The sequence below is a fragment of the Helianthus annuus genome, chromosome 10 (assembly GCF_002127325.2).
Source record: "Helianthus annuus cultivar XRQ/B chromosome 10, HanXRQr2.0-SUNRISE, whole genome shotgun sequence".
In the NCBI taxonomy this organism is placed as follows: Eukaryota; Viridiplantae; Streptophyta; class Magnoliopsida; order Asterales; family Asteraceae; genus Helianthus; species Helianthus annuus.
In genome coordinates, this window is record NC_035442.2 from 41,932,871 (window position 1) to 41,945,707 (window position 12,837).

A 12,837-nucleotide genomic window follows, 5' to 3' on the forward strand; every position below is an offset into this window, starting at 1 on the left:
ATATGTTTGGATTACATACTCCTAACCATGTTACTATTGAGAATGAAATAAATGGAATGCAGGTATGGGAACGCCGGACTCTCGAGGAATTGATGTCGGACTCGAGTAAATAGAATTGAGAGGATGTTTCAATGGAATACCTTAGGTAGTTAGAATGTGACATAGCCTTTTAAGTATATGTATTAAATTATATATGATGTTACCATGTACTAACGTGTTGGTTATATATGTTGACCGTAGGTTAATCAAATATTCTTGATGGACATGTGAACAAGGATCAAGTTGAAGATCATGGATTGTACGGGAAATCGGTCACGTTGTTTGTAATCATTTGTTAACATAGTTACATTAAATAAATGATTAATGATGTATTTATGTTAGAAGGGTTGACCTATACGGTATTTAAGTATGTTAGAGTAGTTAAAAAGAAAGAAATTTTACGGTTCATTTTCCGCTGCGTCGTTTTGGGTCAAATCATGAATAGGGTCTTACAAGTTGGTATCAGAGCCATGGTTTGAGTGAAATCAAGTATGAGGAGATAAAGACTTGAACTCAAACCTATGTGCTCTTGTGACAAGGAACCCGTACAATCCGAAACTCGATCAAGATCTAAGGGTAAAAGTAAAGGTAAATATATGCTTAAGTATGTATTTGAAGAAAACTAACAGTATGTTATGTGTAAGGTAAGCATAATTTCTTGGAAAGGATGATCCGTGAATGCGGTCTGGGACCGGCATCAAGGCATGTAATAAGACAAATTGACCCAGGTATGTAAATTTAACATGTGGGCGCACGTAATGGTATAATCTAGCAAGTGAAAGAAAATTTTAAATGAAATATAATAATGACATGGTATAGAAGTTTTGAAAATATTACACGTGCCGAAACTTATTTCTTTGGACATAAGGTGGCGATTACACGAAGACACGAAACTAGTATGTGGATTGTTTACCTGGCCAGTACACAAGAAACATATGACGTTCGTGAGACCGTGATAATTGTTACAGGTATGTCCGTTAGAATTAGGTAGTAGGTGGATGTGAGGGTGAAGAGAAATATAAGACTTTCAAGAATGAAAGTATGAATGATATGTTAGAATCCGCGATATAGATTCGAAGCATGAAAGGAATGAAGTATGAATGACCTGTTTGAATCCGCGAGACGGATTCAACACATGTAAGGAATGAAAGGTATGAATGATATGTTTGAAACCGCTAGACGGATTCAAACATAGAAGGAATGAAGGGTATGGATGTTACGCTTGAATTCGCGGGACGGATTTAAAACATAAAAAGGATGAAATTAACCCACCTCAGGATGCGTCGATAGTTTGACCATGGTTGCGTCAAACGAGTCATATAAGTAAATCTAAAGCAAATGAACAAAAGAATAATCGTAATTGGCGCGTAAATCTAAATTTTAGACGAAACAAAGAAGTTTTGAACAAGTTATGTGTTAGATGTGTTAGTAATCGACTCTGAGGAGTCATAATGAACAACGGGCTACGACCCGGACAATAATTTAAGTATGAATGAGAAAGGTAAGTTTTGTTAAGAATACCAAAATGATGTAATGAATGTCTCTACAAGTAGGCATGAAGGGAAAGAAGTACGAATGTGTACCTCAATACATCTACGATAAGTAAGAAATGTCGGTTTGACCTTGAATAGTCAAACTGCTAAGATCGACAAAATAAGTAACCAGAATAAAAGAATTGCATGTAAGGAATGAAATGTGGGATGTGTGATAGCATGTATGTAGGAAGATGTAAAAGGATTATGGGTGAGTAATCACCTAGTATAATGAATGTTTGAATGAAAGGTGCTAACCATTTATTTTGTAAATGTTAATGGTAGAATTCTGAATGTGATGAAACCAATCGAATTGGTGAAATATTATGCACGAGTGGAAGCCCATTACAAGGATGAATGAAAGCTGGCGTGGCACCGTTAGTAATCATGAAGGAGCAGATCGCTCTGGTTTACGGACCGTTGAAGTATGAAATAAAATTGAGGTAAGTATAATGTTTTAACTCATACCGTATAGATATGGATTTGTAAATTGAAAGCGATTTACAAGATGAATGATGGAATAGGTATGGTAGGGTATGGAATGTTTGACTTTTAATAGTTGACGTAAGAAGAGAACTACGTCACTAAGAACTAGATCTTAAGAGTTTTGAGAGAAAATTTCGAGTTTTGGTTAAACTCTTGTATGAAGAACCTGCATGATACGCTTGCTTAGGCAAATTAAGTAATGCATGAATTGATAGGAATAGTAATGTAGAACGAATGAGGTGAGTTGAAGTTAACGTAAGGGTACGTGTAGTACAAATAACTATAGGAAACGTAGAATGATGTTAACTTTGGAGTTAAGTGTGTATATGTGACTATGAAATAGTAGTTTTGTTGCGATAGCAAAACAAGAACTAAATGTTATACATATAATCTATGAGGTGGGATGAAGGCATTAGATCTGTTATAACGGATCATACGAATGTAGGTACGACAATAAATGTGAAGAAGTATGTATATTGACCCACTACAAATGGCCAAGGAAATGAGAATGTTATGTAAAAGTAAAGTACGAAAAGTATGGACTTGTAAGAAAGAAGTCAATTATATGAATAGTTATGAATCGAGAATGGATAGTTACTTAGTATTATGATGTAGCTGTCGAAATTAAACATAGATGTGTATGTAAAAATTACGAATTTAGATCGTATGGTCGATGAAAATAATAGGAATGTTATTAATGGGATGATGGAATTGTTTCAAGCAAAGAAAATGGTATATTGTGCGTGATATACGAGTATTGGAATGATGAATAAACCGCTAGCTATGAAGTGCGTTAGAAAAGCTAGAGAAAGTGACACTAATAAGAACTCTGGGACGGGTCCTTGATGATAGAAGGTCGTCTTTAGATGGGCTCATAGTCGTGTTGATGGGGCGGAAGGGAAAGGCAATTAGTGTTAATGGAAATGAGAAAGGTTTCGGGGACGAAACCTCATTTAAGGGGGGTAGACTTGTAACACCCCAAAAACGGGTTTGGTAATTTAGAACCTGGTTAAGATAAAGGATTGGGTAAAGTACCATTAGTAGTAAAAGTGAACCCATAAACAAAAAATAACTAGGAATAAATTAGCCTAGTGGTGTCATGTATATAAGTAACAAGATGGTGAGTTTTAGTCCCATATGTAGTCAAAACGAAATTTGAGGGACCAAAACCGTTAAGATGGAAACATGGGTTTTATTTTTGAAAGTTTAACACATATAAACACACACTTCGCGTGTGTTCTAGATCGAGCAGGAGCTCCATGAGCTCAAAACCCTAACTTCCATCCATTTCATCAAATTGAAAGGCAAGATGAAGCTTAAATTCATAACCGAGAATGGATTAATGATCACCTTCACAAGGGGATCATAAGGTATGTCTTAAAACCTAGGTTGGTGATTATGTATGAAGTAGGTTATGTTATAAATCGCGAATTCGTATGAAATTTAGTATGAGTATGTGTTAGAATCATCATATAGAATATGGATTATGCATGGTTTGGGTTAATTTGATGTTTGGAGGTGAAACCCACTTCTTGTGGTGAAGATGGCGACATGGGTGTGTCACCCATGTCCAATCCTTGTTCAAATCTTGTTGCGCTATGTTGCATGTGATGCGTTCTTGTTAGGTAGATTGAATGTGATATGAATTTGTTGATGTTTTTGTGTTAATTGATGAATGAAAGCATGAATTAGGAAGTAAAGCATGAAACACTTGTACATTATGCATAAATTGTGGCATGCACACCAAGTGTTTGATGAAATGCCTAGGTGAGATTAATAGATGAAATGGTATGCAAGTAATGGATGAAATAGTATAATATAGGATATGATGTATTTGATGATAAATAAACATGAGAAATCTATTTTTAGATGGAATTCATGTAGCATTTGGTTGGCCATGTTATTTGGTAAAAGTATGCATTAGAATATTGTACTCTATGTTGAAGTGGTATGATGTTTACTACATGTTTAAATAATTGCTTAATCAATATTGATGAGTAAAAGTACTCTAAATGTGAAGCATATGAGATCGTTAGAACAAGATGAAGTTAGAATGATGTTGGGTTGTTAAGCATAGGTCATGGTGTTAGTTGTAGAATTATGTTACTAGAATGAACAGAATTGAATATGTTTAGTGTGTGCATATAACTAGATGATCATGTGGTTGTATGCTTATTGCATCGTGAGTATGAAATGTATATAGTGTCATTAGTAAAGTCTACTATAATGACATAGATGTATGAGGTTAAGTCGAAAGTTCATATGATAAATCGTTGACTTTCTGAAAGTCATCTGTGCATAAGTAGCAATGTTAGACTTTTTGTCACAATTGTAATATTATAGAAAGTCATACGATGCGTGTTATATCCATATCTGTTATATGTGATGACGTGATGAGTTATATGTGTTTGAAAAGATTGACTTGTAGAAATACGCCTTATGCTTGTTGGAATTGACTAATGAAAGTCAAATGTGAAACATGAATTTGATATGATTGTTTATATGTACAATCATATATGTTAACAAGAATGTAAATCCGATGACATTAAAGTATAGGGATCATGTCAAGATGGATGGAAGCATGGAAGGCTAACAGGTCAAAAGGAGGCGAGGAAACGGATGCGAATACGGACACTTAAGGTAAGTGATTTCCGGAATCACTTCTTATTTATAAATGAAGTTTGGTATGTTGTATATATAGGGAACCATGTAAGAATTCACGGGTAAGGATGTCACACCCCCAAAATCCACCTGCGGAGTATTACCGCTTGGGAGCGTGACTGACTAGGATCAAGCCACCAATCATATAGAACAACGTAAAAAGTAAAAGGAATTGTCATTTAACCAAAACCAATCCATATGAAAGGTGTTCCAAACATAAGTATAATAACTAAGTTTAGCGGAAGCAAATGAGTAAAAGCCCAATCATAAATAAAGTATGTAATGTCATAATGTTTAACTAAAGCATTCACGATCCTTATCCACAACGACCGCGCCTCCCCATGCAAGCTCCATGTAAACCTAACGACCTGCAAGGCATGTAACAGAGAGTCAACATCTAGTTGAGCGAGTTCACAGAGAATAAGTTTGTTATAGTAAGTTCCTTTCGTAACGTGTGGCTCTACTGGGCCGATAGTACATTCTATTGATGGGGGCTTCCCATAATTGCATATACACTAGACTATTTGTAACCATAAGTGTTCTTCTTACCGAGAACAGTAGTACGTACAAGTTTTACGTAGGTTTTACGTAAGTGTCCTTCACATCCGAGGACAGGGGTACGCAGGGGTTTACGTAGGATTTACGTAAGTGCCTGACACAACCGAGGCAGTAGTGAGTATAAGTTCACATAGGTTTTACGTGAGTGTCCTTCGCAACCTGAGGACAGTGATGAGTACAAGTATACGTAGGTTTTACGTATGTATCCTGCGCATCCGAGGACGATGGTATATAGTCTAGTAACAGTGTAAGTACAAATCTATTCCTTCAATCCCATTCCCAACCCCGGGAATCCCATGCCTTGGTAAGAGTGTGAACTCACCTTGGTTTGCTCGGTTTGTTATTTCTTCTAGTGTAAATAAATGATTAGGTCCGTTACACACGACCTAGGGTACATTGCAGATAAACTCGATGTAAGTGTCTACGTTCAATTAGGGTTTACAAGTCTCTGGTATCCAAGTAACTGTGTTCTGTGTGATAATTGTGTACAGAATGATATGAGAAAGATTGTTCACACATACAGGATCATCCAGTTACATACAGTAGCATACAATTTTATACAGAAACATACAGTAGGCTTTAACACTGGTGTTTGCAATAACTCAGACTACACATCACTTGTAAAGTTCGGACTATATATATATATCATATGAAATTCGGACTATGTATCTCAATGAAAGTTCAGACCTTGTATCATCAAAAGTCGGACAACATATATTACATGTGAAATTTGGACTATACATACTCCACACAAGGTTGGACCATACATTATTCATATAATTCGGACCCAAGATATCAACAAAGCTCGAACCACACAAATATCAATAAAAGTCGGACATTGAGTGCATCACAAAGAATTCGGACCAACACTCTATAAAAGTCGGACCTCACATGTTAATCAAAAAGTGCGGACCCTTAATCATCACAAAACTCGGACCTAGATACCCCATAACAAAGTTGGACCCCCCCCTTATACAAAAGTCGGACCAATGCCCTCATGTTAAAACTCGGACCAATGCCCTTATATTAAAACTCGGATAACATGTATATACTCAAAAATTCGGACCTCAAGTCCCTTACAAATTCGGACCTTACAAACTTAAACAAAATTCGGACTAAACCCTCATCAAAAGGTCGGACCATTTATCATTTAAACTCAGAGTTTTCAATCATGCGTGAATTCCAAAGATCATGTCACAGAATCAATAGAACAGTTACGTTTGCATAGACTACAATCAAAAACCCTAATCTTCATACTTTGGCAAAGCTGTAATCAAATCAAAATCACACAATTCTAACATATCATGCATCTAAACATCAGGCAAATGATTACACAACTAATCATAACCATTTCACAATAATCAGAATCAACAAACACAGAACCATAACATGTAGAACTAGGGTTTTGCATGAATCACATAATCAACGATTAACAACAATAAATCATTGAACAATTACCTTGGATTGATTCTAGATGGATTGAAAGATCAAGATTGATGCAAGAGAACTTGTGCCAATGAGAAAGAAGGTGATTGTAGGAGAGGAGAGGAGGATGTGGAAGTATGTATGATGATTGTGAGAATGATTAGTGAAGGAGATTAGGGTTAAGGGGGATTAAAATTTCACTAACTACTCTACTCATCCCTAAGTATCATCTTTTACATAAAGCACACCCATCCCAATATAATTTACAGTTTCATCACCAAGTTCATGTATTTGTCAAATCATTCAAAAGATAACATATAACCTTGCAACAATCACAATACACTAACATATAACCTTGCAACAATCACAATACACTATATTGAACCAAAACGTATACAGTTACAAAGCAAACCAATTGTGCAAGTAAACAACTAAATAAACAGTGAACGTGCAATAAATGCGAAAGTGGAATCTCGGAAACTCGAGTTGTCACATTATCCCCAACTTGAAAGAAATTTCGTCCCGAAATTTAGCATGCGGTTACTGAGGAAGCTAGGTAAGTTGCATTGTTTACTGGTTTTCCTGGGGTGTCACATCATCCCCCCGTTGATTTGGAATTTCGTCCCGAAATTCCGCAGTAGCTTCAGCCTCAGTAGTGGTTGCACGGTTTTCGAATAACTGGGGATACTTGAGTTTCATTTGGTCTTCTCGTTCCCAGGTGAACTCTGGGCCACGACGGGAGTTCCAACGAACTCGAACAAGAGGTATTCTAGTATGCTTGAGGACCTTAACATCCCGGTCCGTGATTTCTACTGGTTCCTCGACGAACTGCAACCGCTCGTCGATAGTGAGTTCCTTCAAAGGAACTATGAGGGTCTCATCTGACAGACACTTCTTCAGATTTGACACGTGGAAAACATTGTGAACTGCACCGAGTTCAGCTGGTAGGTTCAGTTTGTAGGCCACTTTGCCTATTTTCTCGATGATTTCGAACGGTCCAATATACCGCGGATTGAGTTTACCTCGCTTACCAAAACGAACCACACCCTTCCAGGGTGAGACTTTGAGTAGCACTCGATCCCCAACTTGGAACTCGAGCGGTTTCCTGCGTTTATCAGCGTAACTTTTCTGACGGTCGCGAGCTGCCGCCATGCGTTGTCGTATCTGTGCAATCCGTTCAGTAGCATCAACTACCATTTCTGGACCTGTGATCTGATATCCCCCACCTCTGCCCAACAGAGAGGTGACCGGCATTTACGTCCGTATGCTTGTATGCTGGTGTGGTAACTGTTATTGTACGAAAACTCCACTAACGGAAGATGCTTTTCCCAGCTGTTGCCAAAATCGATAACACATGCCCGAAGCATGTCTTCTAGGGTTTGAATCGTGCGCTCAGACTGCCCATCCGTCTGAGGGTGATATGCTGTGCTCATGTCTAGCCGTGAGCCAAAAGATTTGTGCATTGCTTGCCATAGTTCTGAAGTGAATCGTGCATCACGATCAGAGATAATAGAGGCTGGCACTCCGTTCCTCGAAACAACTTCCTTCATGTAGACATCTGCTAAGGTAGAGAACTTATCCGTTTCTTTGATAGCCAAGAAATGAGCAGACTTTGTGAGTCGATCTACGATCACCCAAATAGTATCATTCCCACGCTGGGATCTAGGCAGGCCAGTAACAAAATCCATGGAAATTTCTTCCCATTTCCACTGTGGTATCTTGGGTTGCTGAAGTAGGCCTGAGGGTTTCTGGTACTCCGTCTTGACCCTCGCACAGGTCAAACACTTGCCGACGTTCGTTGCTATGTGGGCCTTCATGCTAGGCCACCAGTACGTAGTTCTGAGATCGTGGTACATTTTATCCGAACCTGGATGTACCGAGTAGCGAGACTTATGGGCTTCGTCCATTACAAGTTCTCGTAAACCGCCATATAGTGGGACCCAAATACGCCCCGTTACGTAGTAGGCGCTGTCTTCCTTCTGTTCTAATCGTTGCCTTGAGCCACGTAAGGCTTCAGCCCTTACGTTTTCTGGTTTCAATGCTTCTACCTGAGCATCTCGTATCTGTGCAGGAAGACTAGACTGAATAGTAAGCTGCAGTGCTCGCACGCGCCTAGGTAAAGTATCTTTTCGACTAAGGGCATCAGCCACAACATTGGCTTTGCCTGGATGGTACTTGATGGCACATTCGTAATCGTTCAGTAGTTCAACCCATCGACGTTGACGCATGTTCAATTCCTTCTGCTTGAAAATATGCTCGAGACTCCTGTGATCGGTGTAGATAGTGCACTTGGTACCGTACAGGTAGTGTCGCCATATCTTAAGCGCGAAAACAACAGCTCCCAGCTCTAAATCGTGCGTCGTGTAATTTCGTTCATGAACTTTAAGCTGTCGCAAAGCGTAGGCAATGACTTTATCCCTTTGCATCAATACACAACCAAGACCTTGAATCGACGCGTCGCAATAGACCACAAAATCATCCGTGCCCTCTGGCAATGAGAGAATAGGTGCGCTGCATAGCCTATCCTTTAGTTACTGAAAAGCCGTTTCTTGTGTATTACCCCAACGATAGGTAACACCTTTCTGTATCAACAAAGTGAGTGGCTGTGCGATCTTGGAGAAGTCTTTAATGAACCGTCTGTAATAACCCGCCAAACCCAAGAATTGGCGTATTTCCGTTGGTGTACGCGGTGCAGGCCAGTTTCTGATCGAATCTACCTTGGACGGATCAACATGAATCCCATCCTTGTTTACCACATGGCCTAGAAAGCGTACAGTTGTTCCTTTCGAAGAAGTTCCAAGATAAGACGTAGATGCTGCTCGTGCTCCTCCTGACTCTTGGAATAGATCAGGATGTCGTCGATGAAAACAATCACGAACTTGTCTAAATAAGGCTTGCATACCCTGTTCATAAGATCCATGAAAACTGAAGGCGCGTTCGTTAGCCCGAATGGCATAACTAGAAACTCGTAGTGGCCGTAGCGAGTTCTGAATGCTGTTTTGGAGACGTCCTCATCCTGGACTCTCAGCTGATGGTAACCTGACCTTAGATCAATCTTGGAGTAGTAGCTCAACCCTTGCAACTGGTCGAATAAGTCATCAATACGTGGTAGAGGGTAGCAGTTCTTCATTGTCACCTTGTTCAGTTCGCGGTAGTCTATGCACATCCTGAAGGTTCCATCTTTCTTCTTCACAGACAGTACTGGAGCTCCCCAGGGCGAAGAGCTAGGACGAATAAAGCCCTTATCCAAAAGCTCTTGTAGTTGCTTTGACAGTTCTTCCAGTTCAGTTGGAGCTAAACGGTACGGTGCGCGAGCTATAGGTGCTGCTCCTGGAGCTAGCTCGACTTGAAACTCGACCTGGCGATGAGGCGGTAGACCAGGTAAGTCTTCAAGAAACACTTGAGGAAAATCACTGATGTGTGTAAAATACAACATATAAATTACATCAAATAAGGCATAAAACTAACCCTTTTTAAGTACTAATGTTGGAAAAAGAGTGTTTTTGTCTTCATTTTGTATTTTCAGGATTAAATGAGCTCAAATTCACAAAAGAAGCAAAAAGACGGCTAACTCTAACATAAATACAAGAAAAGGAACATAAGTGGATTACCCGACCCCTCAACAGCATCCTCCCAAGCAAAATAGAGAAGGCAGAAGACTGAACACGCCCCGTGCTCAGCCAGCACGGGGCCGTGCCCAAGAAGCAGCAGAAAAGACAAACCTATAGAAGCTTCTATTGCCCACCACGGGGTCGTGTCCAACGACACGGGGGCGTGGCGAAAGTACAGCAGGCGCATTAATTGTAATTGCGAATTACAATTAATGAAGAGAGAGAATGTCAGACAGGCACGGGGGCGTGTCCAGCGGACACGGGGCCGTGCCCAGCCTTCTGTTCAGCCTATAAATAGGAGTGCTTGGTTTCATTGCAACTCATCCCTTGGCACACCACCTCTCTCACACTTCATCCACCACCCACCACCATCACAACACCATCATCCACCACCATCATCCATTGTCCATCATAGAGTGTGTGAGTCGTCTCGGGATCCAAGATTGATCGTAAGAGTTCTTGACAATCAAGGCCATGTTTGCCTAAGTCTCTTACATCACTTGGTGAAGACAAGTGTTTAGTATAATACTTTTTATTTTTAATCTTTTGCACTTTTTATTTGGTTTTGTATTAATGACTTTAATAACTAGTTTCTTATGTTGAAGGTGATCTTTCCTTATCGTTTATCCGTGGTGTCTTGGCATTATTTTACTGTCTATATAAAATAAAAGATTTTCATCATTCATATCTCCACGGTCTATATGGAGGTATGTTGGCTACCTGGTCGGGGGTTAAGGGAACGGTTTGGTAAGGGTTTTGCCCTTGTTCAGCGTTTAGAGGTCCTGCAAGGGACCTGGGTCAAATTTAGTAGGATCTCCTTCAATGCCCATAGGTATTGGATGCGGGGATCCAAACTCTTTGATCCCCTCATAAGTTAACTACTATTAATACTATAACCCAGCTATTTAGGACTGTATCCCTGCTGACTCAGACTACTTAGTCATGGGTAACGTCACCGCCAAAAGCGGGGCCTACCGTAATTTGCATTAATAACTTAATTCATTATCTTCCAATAATCCAACCCTTTAGGATTGTATCCTTGCTGACTCAAACTATTGCGTTGAGGGTAACGTCGCCTTCAAAAGAGGGGCCTACTACAATAACTAAGATAATCTCTTAAACAAGTGCAAAAGTGCGAAAATAATCAAAGGTTATACTAATACACGAGTCGGATCCAAGTGATTCATCTTGTCTATCTGTTTTTATTTTATTTTTATTTTTCAGCATTTAGTTAGTTTTTATTTTCTTAGTTTAAAAAAACCTTTTCTAACATTTTGATTTGATTAGACGTTGAGGATAAACCGGTACTAAAAGCTCTTGTGTCCTTGGACGACCTCGGTATCTTACCAACACTATACTACGTCCACGATGGGTGCACTTGCCCATATGTGTGTTTAGTGTTAGTAAATATCGTGTTTTATAAATTTAAAACTTGGCTAAAAGTGTAAAAAGGGCTTAAAATATACATCAAAAAATATATTACACTACACGCACATCAAGTTTTTGGCGCCGTTGCCGGGGACACAAGGATTTTAAGAAAGCTTAAAATCGATGGCCTAATCAGTTTTTCAAAACCTTTTTAAAACGCGCACACATTTTTCTGCATTTTAGTTTAGTTTGCATTTACAGTAGCCTGAACACGGGGCTGTGCTCACTGAACACGCCCCCGTGCTGCATTTTTTTTAGTTAGATACCCAGATACAGAGTCTGAACACGGGGTCGGGCTCACTGAACACGCCCCCGTGCTCAACGTGACCAGTAACTTTAATTAAAACGCCCAGATACAGATCCTGAACACGGGGCCGTGTCCACTGAACACGGGGCCATGTCCAGCTTCTGTTTCTGTCTTTGTTTTTGTTTTCTGGTCCCGAGACTCAGTTGTGGTCTGCTGAGTGATTCTTATGGATCAATACTCAGGAGGTTACATCTACACCTATGAGGAGGATGATTATATGAGAGACTATTGCACTAATTGTGGAAACCCGCACTCGTACAATATTGTAACTTGTTTCAACCATCCGCTTCATACAACTATTATGAGGAGCCCAGGTACGAGCCATCAACTTCATACACATCCTATGAAGACCAAAGGTATGAACCTTCTCCCTCATACTCATATTTTGATGAACCAAGGTATGAGCCTTCATACTCATACTTCGATGACTCGAGATATGAGCCACCACCTTCATACACTTATTATGAGGAACCATGGCGTGAACAACCCACCTCATATGATTACTATGAAGAACAAAGTTACGACCCTTATCCATCATATACTTACAATGAAGAACAATGGTGTGAACCATCTACTTCATATGGGTACTATGAGGAACCAAGGATCGAACAACCGGATTCAAGCTTTGAGGATCCCAATTCTTTTTCTCTCACCGAAGTAACCAATAGGATATTAGAACACATTAAAACTATCGAACGTTGCATAAAAGAATCTCGCGCAAGGGAAGAGGAGTCCCGCGCAAGAGAAGAATTAAATTTTAATAATAACGTAGAGATAGTTGAAAATGTAA